The following is a 9857-nucleotide window of genomic DNA, read 5'->3' as shown; positions in this document are numbered from 1 at the left end:
GCTCGGTGTTGAGGGCAGAGTCAACCAGATGGTTGAAGTTGTCGAAGCGGTGGTTCATGAGCGCGTACTCCAGGTGATCATCTAGCCCTTCCCTGAAGCGCTCCTGCTTATCGCCATCATTGGCGACCTCAGCGGGGGCGTAGCGAGCGAGCTGGAGGAAACGATCACGGTACTCAGTCACCGTCATAGCTCCCTGAAATGATAATCACCGGAAAAAGAGAATGGAAAATTACTCAGCATTTCTTATAACAAGGGTGGGTTTGAGCTCAAAAAGAAATTGCGGAAAGATTTTACTCTAATTTACCTGCTTAAGCACAAGGAACTCCTTGTGCTTCATCTTCATCACTCCAGCAGGGATGTGGTGGTTCCTGAAACGCTCCCGGAACTGGACCCAAGTGAGGGCGTCGCGGTCCCGTGCTGGGTAGGACTCCCACCAGTCAAGAGCTGAGCCTCGCAGCTGCCCTACTGCGTATAGAACTCGCTGCCTGTCGTCGCACTGAGCGACATCCAACTGGCGCTCCATCGAATGAAGCCAGTCGTCAGCCTGGAGTGGATCAGCCGCATGGGAGAACATCGGCGGGTGACCCCTCAGAAAGTCCGCACGCCTATCGCAGGGCTGCTACGGTGGAGGAGGTGGCGACTGAGCGTGGATCTGCTGCAGCATCTGAACAGTGTTGTTCAGGGTGGCCATCATCTGCATCTGGAGCTGGAAGAACTGCTCCGGAGTCAGAGGTGGAGGCATCGGCAGCGGCGTCTGCTGGCCGGTACTCTGGTTGTTCTTGTGACAGTTCAAGTCCTTGTAAATTAGGCACATTATTTGTTAGTGTGAAGTATGTGCTTGTAGTGTAAAGCTTATGTGTGTTTAAGTAAAGCTTTTAAAAATTTAAATGCACATAAAAAGGGTATTTTTATAATTACAGAAAACCTAGGGTTGTTTTTGCAAAATATTTTTGGATGGGAGGTAATTTCAAAATAAGGATGTTTATATAATTTATGAAAATACAAGTCCTTTTATGTAAATTAGTTGAAGTATAAAAGTAATATCTAAAAATTACCAAGGATCAAAGTGAAAAAGGTAAAAGTAATCATTACCAGCCTTAAATACTTGCAAATAAGCCCAAAAGTTCATAAGATTTATACCATTAGGACAAAACTTATGTAATTTTTAAGTTGAGAGCAAAATGGTAAAATAACACAGTGTGCTTTAGGTTTCTGAACTTGAGCTCTAAAACAAAGTTATAGGTTTTGAAAAGTTCTACAACTTCTATTTTGACCATTTCTTCATTTGAGCTTTGGATCAATGGGAAATTTCTGTTTACAGTGCAGTCCCTGAGGTTTTTGCTTTTTTCCAACGAAGCCCCTCGGACCCCCTCCTCTCTTCTTCCTCCTCTGGCACCTCCTCTGCTTCGCCCACTGCTCCTCTGCCGTCGGTGTCAGCGCCGCTTCCCCGGCCATGTGCTGAGCCTCGGCCGCTCCCCGGCGCCACCTCCAGCTTCTAGCCACTCCACGTGTCGCTCCTTAGCCCAGCTACCGCCCTAGCTCTTCTTGCTGGCCCCCTCGCCGAGTACCACGTTGCCTGTGATGCTGCTAGTGCCGCCCGGTCTCGTCGGCACTTCTGTTTGCCGCCCATCGCATCAACGCAGCCACCCAGGGCCGTGGCATTGCGCCCTTTCCACTCTCCTCTATCTCTACAACCTATAAAAGGCCGGTTCTAGCTCACGGTCGCACTACCAGAAACCACCGTTGTCCTCCATTGTTGCTGCTCAACCATCACACGCCGAGCTCGCCCCTCCGGCCTCTCTTCCCTTGAGCTGACCCCCAAAATCGCTTGCCCCTAGCCCCTTGAAGCTCCTCCCCCTGTTCCCCATCAACCCCACTCGCCGGAGCTCGCCGGAGCACCACTGCAACCATTAGCAAGTTACTGTCACCGTCGTCGGCCCTCCTCCAGCCACCCCGGCGTCAACCGAGCCCATCCAAAGGTAGCCCTCGTGTCCCTCATGCTCCCCCACCTATCCCTCGCCTCCGGGAAGCACCCCATCGTAGGAATCGAAATCCCTGAGCTATCTCTGTTCCAAAAATCGCGACCAGGGACCCCATACAACAATAGGAATAGTTCCAGGGACCTATCTGCACAGACCCTGACTCAGATGAACAGTATCGCGCTGGACCTTTTTGAAATCTTTGGCTGAAACTTTGAAAAATCGTAGTAAATCATAGAAAAATCATAAAAATGTCAAACCAATTTTGTTGGAATCCTTAAGTAAAATTCGACTACTTTTATTTAGGAAGTTTGAGCTGTAGGTGTATATTTTCTGATGTAGATTAAATATTAGGAAATGAGTGTTTTATTTGTATCTCATGTTATATGCATGTGTTGTGGCTGAATTTTGGAACCTAGGTTGTATGTTCCATGAGTAGCTTTGTGTAAAAATTTCGAGTACTTTACTGTTCATTTACTTAGGATTCGAGTACTTTTTGTTGTATATTGATAGAGAGTTCATAATTTAATTCTAGCTGCATTCCTTCATGATTAATGCTGAAAATTTTACCTTAGTTTTCCTTCAACATGTTTAGTTCACTGTAAAAATTTCGTGCCCAGAAACTATGTGCATGTTTGTAAATCTATTTTTGTTCAGTTTGTCTTGTTGAGGCTAAAAATAAATACTTTAGATTGGCAATAAATGCTGGTAAATTGTTTTTTACACTCCTTATCAGTGTGTTATCATGCAAGTTAATCTGTGCTACCGGATCCTTGCTGCATGTCAAGTTGTTGCATTTATTTGGTTCCTAGATATACTTTGCTTTTTGAGTGTTACTAAGAGGTGCTTTCCTACCTATTAATTTCAGTAGCTAATTCTTGTTTCTGAGTAAGTCATGTTACCCTTGTTGGATAATTATAACATGAGTTATGGTTACAACAAGTGTCTCTGTGCGGCTGCTTAGATTCTGAGCATGTGCTTTAAAGTTGATTGCTTAAGCATGGTATTGTTTGTATGCTTGTTAAAACTAGCTCGTAACCCCAATACAACTTAGCTAACATACCTGAGACCTTGTGACACTTGTGTCATGATGTGGGACTTGGAATAATTTATGAACCACTTAAAGCTATATTTAGTCATGTATGCTTGTTGTTGCAATATGTTTCTTGTGCCACTTGTTTGAATCTTAATTAGACTTGTTGTGCAACTCTAAAACATATGAGATGTCTAATCTAAAAGTGAAACATTTGATTTATATTTAACCAGCTGGTTGTATGACGCTAAACTTGATTAGCTCTTAGCTCTTGGTAGCCAAAGTCCTTGCAATAGATTGACTGAAGTTAATTTGTGCACCATGCCTGATGTATTTGCTGCCCTTGTGGCAGACTATTGCGATGTTTGGTTAACCTCCTCTGTCAGCACACTTATGTCAGTCGATTTAACTGAGATGTTGGCCATACACCCCTTTAGCTATATACCCATAGGACACACACCTATCGGCCACATACCCTCAACCACACTACAATCGGGTGCACATCTGTAAAACATATCCTCCTCAGCACCAGCCCATCGGCCACATTCTCTTTAGTCTAGTTCCATATTTGTAGTCTCATCAGCTTAAGTTCGATGTTAATGTCCTATTCCACCTGGTTCTTGTAACGGATCCAGTTTAGATGGCCCCATCGGCTAGATGTCACTCAATTGTTGTACTGACGTAATCAAATCGATGCAACCACACCTAGTTACCTAGGATAAACACTTAAGCACATCTCAGTTAAGCACCGTTAGTGCAGAGTAGGACAATCAGCTACACGGCTGATATTGCCCAGTAGATATAGAAGAACATTAAGGATGGAAACCAGCTACACAGCCGACCCACCAATCGACTGAACATGCCGAGGCCAAACCGTACGAATACATAGTTCGACTAGTCTACCAATACACTAATCGGCTACATTGTGCCGATTCACAAATCTAGTACATACGCACATATCAGCTCGGCTGATGTTCACACTCTCGACTAGTTTACCAATACGCAATCAAATAGTTGCATGCTACACGAGTCGAGTAGTGGTTACACAATCGGCGACTTCCAATATTGAATAGTTGCATACACTGATCGACTAGCGTGCCGATGTTCACAGATCGACTAGTTTGCTAAAAACACAAATCGACTAAGCCGATGCATGCCGGGATCAGCTAGACATCCGGTTAGATGACATATTGGCTGCCCCTGCCGAAGCACACCACCGCAGATCGGCAAGTTACCATAGTAAGAGTCTTTGTTAAGCACGGCCGATACAGCTTTGGCCAATCGGCTAGCACCAATAGACATCCAATCGGATAGACCAAAAACATGTTGCTAATCCAATCGGCAAGATCCTTCCTTTTTCTGTCCTTGAAGTACTGTACCTTCAACGTTCCCCTCCATATCAGCCGGTTTGACCTCAGGTAAACCCCAAATCGGTTAATCCCCTTTGATCATACCCAGAGACCACTCCTGCTGATTTCTCTTTTAAACGGAAATCAGCCGATTTCCTAAGGCAAAGTAGACAGCTCCCTCCTTTGCTGATTCCATTGGCTGAACCCTGTTGTTTCCAATAGACTCTGTTGTAACCTTTAACAAATAGCCAATTTTAATCAGTTGTCCAACTAAAGCTCTACCCAAGTTAGTTTCTGATCTTTTTGATCGTTATATGAGTAGTATGTTAAATGAGTGATGGATTGCAACTTTATCGTAACGTAAAATAGTTTCATGTGCACACTTTGAATGTAATGTTGCATTGCATGTAGATACGACTACTTTCGCAAGCGGTACCTACAAGATCTCCCAGGAGTCTGCAGAGGATGTTTCTAAAGACCAAAGGAACGTCACCAAGGGATTATCTGAAGCCCCGAACCAAAGTTCGGAAGATAATAATACTAACATCCCTGACTCCAGCCCCACCAGTAAAGGCAAGCCCCGGACATATCCCATTATTTTCTTTACATTGCAACCTATGCTTATTTATCTATATTTATGCATTAAGTCTAGGAGTTGTAATGGAACCCTAGATGCATATTTCTAGGAACCAATGTACTGAACATTAGAACCTGAATCCGACTAGTGCTATGCTAATAGGACCGGTAGAAGTCGAGTGATTTCCTGTCACTCGCGCGATATAGGAATTGATTACCTTCATTCCTGCAATCACTATAAGGATGACGGACGGGGTTATGTGCAGTTTCATGGAAAGAAATGGTACCCCGTCTGTGTTGATGAATTTGGTTAAGGTCGCAGTGTGTGGTAGTGGCAGTTAAGCGTTTGAAAGTACTAGCCACATGCCGCGAAATATGGTAAGCGGTAAGCCTAGTAACCAATCGGCCCGGCAAGTGGACTCGTCCCCCACCACTCGACTTTTATTTTATGTTTACACGCACCGACTGTGAGAGTACGTTCTGCAGAGCAGACAGGAATACGGTCATGTAGTCGCGCTACAGACGTATGTCCTGCACATTGGATGTGCGTATAGTCCAGCAGTCGCTTGTGGTGGCTTTGTTCCACGACCCGGAATGAAAGGCAAACGGTTGCTTCGGAACGACCTGTTGGTGTTCCAAGCGTGTGAGTTAGGTTTACCTTGCAAGGGTTAAAATTCGATTCAGAATCGTCCGCCTCTCACGAAGATTGAGACTGCTTATCTCTTTTACCACATAGAGTAATAAGAGCAACGTTATGATTATCACAATTGATGTTTGGTTAAAGAATTGTACCATGATTGAAATAGTTATAGGTGCTTACCTAGAATGGTTAAAAGAACTAGAATCTGAAAGCTAAAATATAAATTAAGGACCTACTCTTTATTGCTTTTTAGCAAAAACTAAACCCAGAACTTTTGCAAAGCCTGCATGGTCTAGTTATGGGCTAAGTATACCCAACCCCGGGTAAGCCTTGCTGAGTATTAGTATACTCAGCCTTGCTATATACTTTTGTTTCAGGTAATGTCTCTGAAGGACCTGCTTACCTTATGCCTTGGCCTTCTGCTTTGCCTGATGGTTGGTCCGTGGAGTGGGAATCGTCCCCGGCCAACACCGATCCTAACGAGTAATGTCATGCTCGGGTTTAGCATGATGTTGATACTAGCGACGTGTATAGTTATCGTACTTTGAATTCCGCTGCTACAAACTTGAATGTTTTAAATGGTTTGTAATAACTTTTAACACTCTAGTACTTATGTTACTCTGCAAACTTTTATAATGTAAGTGTCTGTGATATAAAATGTGTTGGTGATTGTATCTCTGGACTCACCTTCGTGTGAGGTAACCTTATTTGATCCTGTGTATCGGTGGTTTATCGGGACGTTACCCGACAGGCCAAGGGATTATACCGTTTGAAGCACGTTGGAGCCCTCGGAAGTGGACTCGCGTACTTGAGCCGGTATAATTCAGGTTGGTTCTGCCACAGTTCTGCCCCTGCTGGCCAGAACCGGTGCCAGTGCTCCTGGTGTTCACCCTCTGTTTGCAGCAGAACGAAATTTATAAGAGATAGATATTGTACAACTTCTGGAAAGAAACTCTGACAGGATAAAGTAGAGTAAAGAGTGTACGGTTTTACCCCGCAACGATCTATCTCAATTTTATTACTTAATTCAAGTTTGCGTTAAAATCGATTTGCATAAGCAAGTTTAACTACTAGACTATGCGATCAACCAAAGATCCAAATCAAACATTTTGCACAATCACAAACATCCAATGTTCACATCTTAGTCGAGTTTATCACACTACTCGACTAACACACTCGTTTTTGCGCACTTTCTTCAAGATAGCCTAAACTTATGGGGTTAGACGAGTTCAGACCAATGTCTACGGAAAAGATCAAACTAATTCTCAGAAAGGACAGGAGGGAGAGCGAGCAGATCAAGGTTTTAAGACTCAAGGAATAGAGGCAGAAATGATTGTGGGAGTTTTGCGAAAGCAAGGCAAGGGAAAGGAAATCCCTAAACTCGACCATTTCTATCTAGGCTTCGTCCTACAGTCGACACGGCTCTGATACCAATTTTATCACACCCGATTTATAAGAACATAAACCGAGCAATCATATATGCGCTAGGATCAAGTCACGCATATATACAACAGAATTATCAAGATATCACAACACGTATCTCGAAATAAAAGTGTATAAATTATAAATGAATATCTTTATTACAACTGAATCAAGAATCAGTTCAAGGAATGCGGAAGCGTAAAATAAATACATGAAGGACAGCGCGCCACAGGGACGTCGGCTGGGAGACAACGCCTAGAAATCGTTGAGTCCGCTGATGTAGTTCTCCACGTCGCCTGGCACTGAGCAGCAGTCAAAGATATCCCAAAGAGAACAGAAGAGTAGAGGAGACATGTGTGAGTACACAACTTGTACTCAACAAGTATAACACGAACTATGAGGCTCTAAGGTTAGCTGACTCAACTGCATTAGCTGTTAATCTTGGCAAATTTTATTTAAGCTATTTACTACAAGTGGATGAATTACCATGACCCAAGTTGCATAATAATTAATCAAGATTAACCCTGAGTCTACTGAAAACCAAGCCAAACCACCAAAGGTAAACCCCTAATCAGACGGAGGATCTGGGCCGCTCATGACAGTGAGCACGGCTATACCAGTTTTACACTCTCGAGAGGTTGCACAACTTTACCCATAAGTCATGAGCTACGCTAGTTGTTCATCACACTTCCTTAGGTGAGATGACTAGCAAGCACACTACGAGACCGTTACAAAGGATCACGTTAGTAAGGTGTGACCGCTAAGGTTTCTGAATCAGCGACGATGGGGCCCACCTCATGGGGGTACAAGCACATAGCACAGACCAAGCCGGAGGAGCAGGGACCATTGAAGCTTACCACCCCTCTTGCCCCGTAGGTAAGTTACTCCCAAACCAAAATGACCTAATTAGTAAGTCAAGACTGTCCCATTCCAGTCTTGTGGTTGCGCAGTTGTCCCAGGTTGTCGCTCTATGGACCGGTCCTTATGGAGAGTGGCCAACCAAGCACTAAGCACCGTGCTGGCCCCCTAACCATGTTTCTAACAAAAACATATTTAAGGAGACGTGAGCCACTCAAGCACACAGCACAGAGGGCCACTCTCAGAATTAAATTGCATATAACCATTAATCAAATTAATTAAAAAGGACCGAGATATGTGAGAGCGCAGCACCTAGCACAACTAACCAAAATGCAACCCAAGGTACTTATATATAAAGGATAAAAGTGGCTAGGGAATCCTTATAGACGTACAGAATTAAAATGCAGTATGAAATTGTATTTAAAAGTGATAGGATGTTCATGTTATACTTGCCTTACTCAAAGTTCTCCTGCTCCTGCTCAAAGGGCTCTGAAAAAAGTGGCTCCTGGTACTCCTCCGATGGCTCAACGTCTACTCTTGATCGCTTCGCCAGCACATGGTCCGCACATACACATACATACAATTAATGGCAAAAGATAAGAAACAGTACAACAATACAGTAAAATAGCACATAAAACTAAGCTAAAGCCATTCTACGCATTACAACGATCGCGTGAGCGTGAAAACCACCTAAAACGGAGCTAATACACGAAAACTAGGGTTAAAATAAGGTCCAGGGGCTTTTCTGTAAGAAAACAGGAGGTTCTAAGGGGTTCTGCGCAAAAACTAGGGACTTAAACCTAATTAAAGGTTAGACCTAGGGTCTAACACGCAAAAACACCAGGAATGGATGGCGGGTACTATTTCTAGGAAGCTCAGGGGCCTAAACCTTAAAAACAGGACCTAACTGGAATTATTTTTGAACTAGGGTGGACTGCGGGTTGATTTTTAGAAAACTCAGGGGCTCTTTAACAAGATTACCAGAGCGAACTGGTATCTTTGGCTTCGATCCGCTGGATCTGGATCCAATGGTCAGGATTCAATGAGACCTCGAGCGCTGGCTACAGATCTGACGGCCCATGGAGGTTGGGGACGCGGGCGGCGGTGATTGCTCGCCGGAGACCTAACTCCGCGGCGGCGCGCGGCTTAGCTCGCTGGAGCTTCTCGAACCCGAGTCTCCGGGGGTCAAAACTACTTGAACCCGGGTCTGGCGTGACCAGCGTGGCAAGCTTGACCCACCTGGGTTACTTGCCGTCCTTCGCGGGGTCTGGGGCTACGCGTGCGGCGGGGACGGCGGCTCTGCTCGGCGGAGCTCGCCGGGGAGCGCTCTGACGTGCGGTTCAGAGCACCAAGGCTGGGGCCTAAGGCTGGGCATGCGTGCGCGATGCAAGAGCAAGCTCAATTGGGGTGTGAGGGGCGCTACAGGAGGCCTGCTATGGTGGAGCGGCAGCACGGGCGGCTGCAGAACGCCGACGATCATCGTCCTGGCGAGATGGGTCGCCACCGTCTGCGGGGACCAGCGCAAAAGAACCAGGAGACAAGGGGACGCCCCCCTCTTCTTATCGCGGCCGTGTAGCGATGCCAGCGTCGACGTCGGCGGTAGCGTATGGGCGGAGGTAGGGAGGTTCTTGTAGAGGGGCCGCTACAGAGATGCTCCGGGCCCCTGGGTTGCGGGGATCGGTCCGGGGAGCCCCTGTGGAGGTGGCCAGGAGGTTAGGAAGGCCCGAGATGCACCAGCGGCGAGGAATCGCATTGCGGCGGGGCACCTACCGACGGTGGATCAATGGCGGTGGCGCCTTCCTATCCGAGCAATGGCGCACGGTGCAGAGGCTCGGGGCGTGCTGGGGAGGCTGCTGCGACTTGGGGTAGGCCCAAGAGGCGCCTGTGGATAAGAAGAGGGGGCTAGGCAGCCTCGGCGTGCGGGTCGGCCGTGCAACGGACCCCGCGCTTCTCGCGGTTTCATTACAGCCCGACCTAATCCGAGCGCAGGTAAGCTTCTA

The sequence above is a fragment of the Panicum hallii genome, chromosome 7, assembly GCF_002211085.1.
Source record: "Panicum hallii strain FIL2 chromosome 7, PHallii_v3.1, whole genome shotgun sequence".
NCBI lineage: Eukaryota > Viridiplantae > Streptophyta > Magnoliopsida > Poales > Poaceae > Panicum > Panicum hallii.
The sequence above is the reverse complement of the archived record's forward strand: the minus strand, read 5'-3'. Positions refer to the sequence as shown.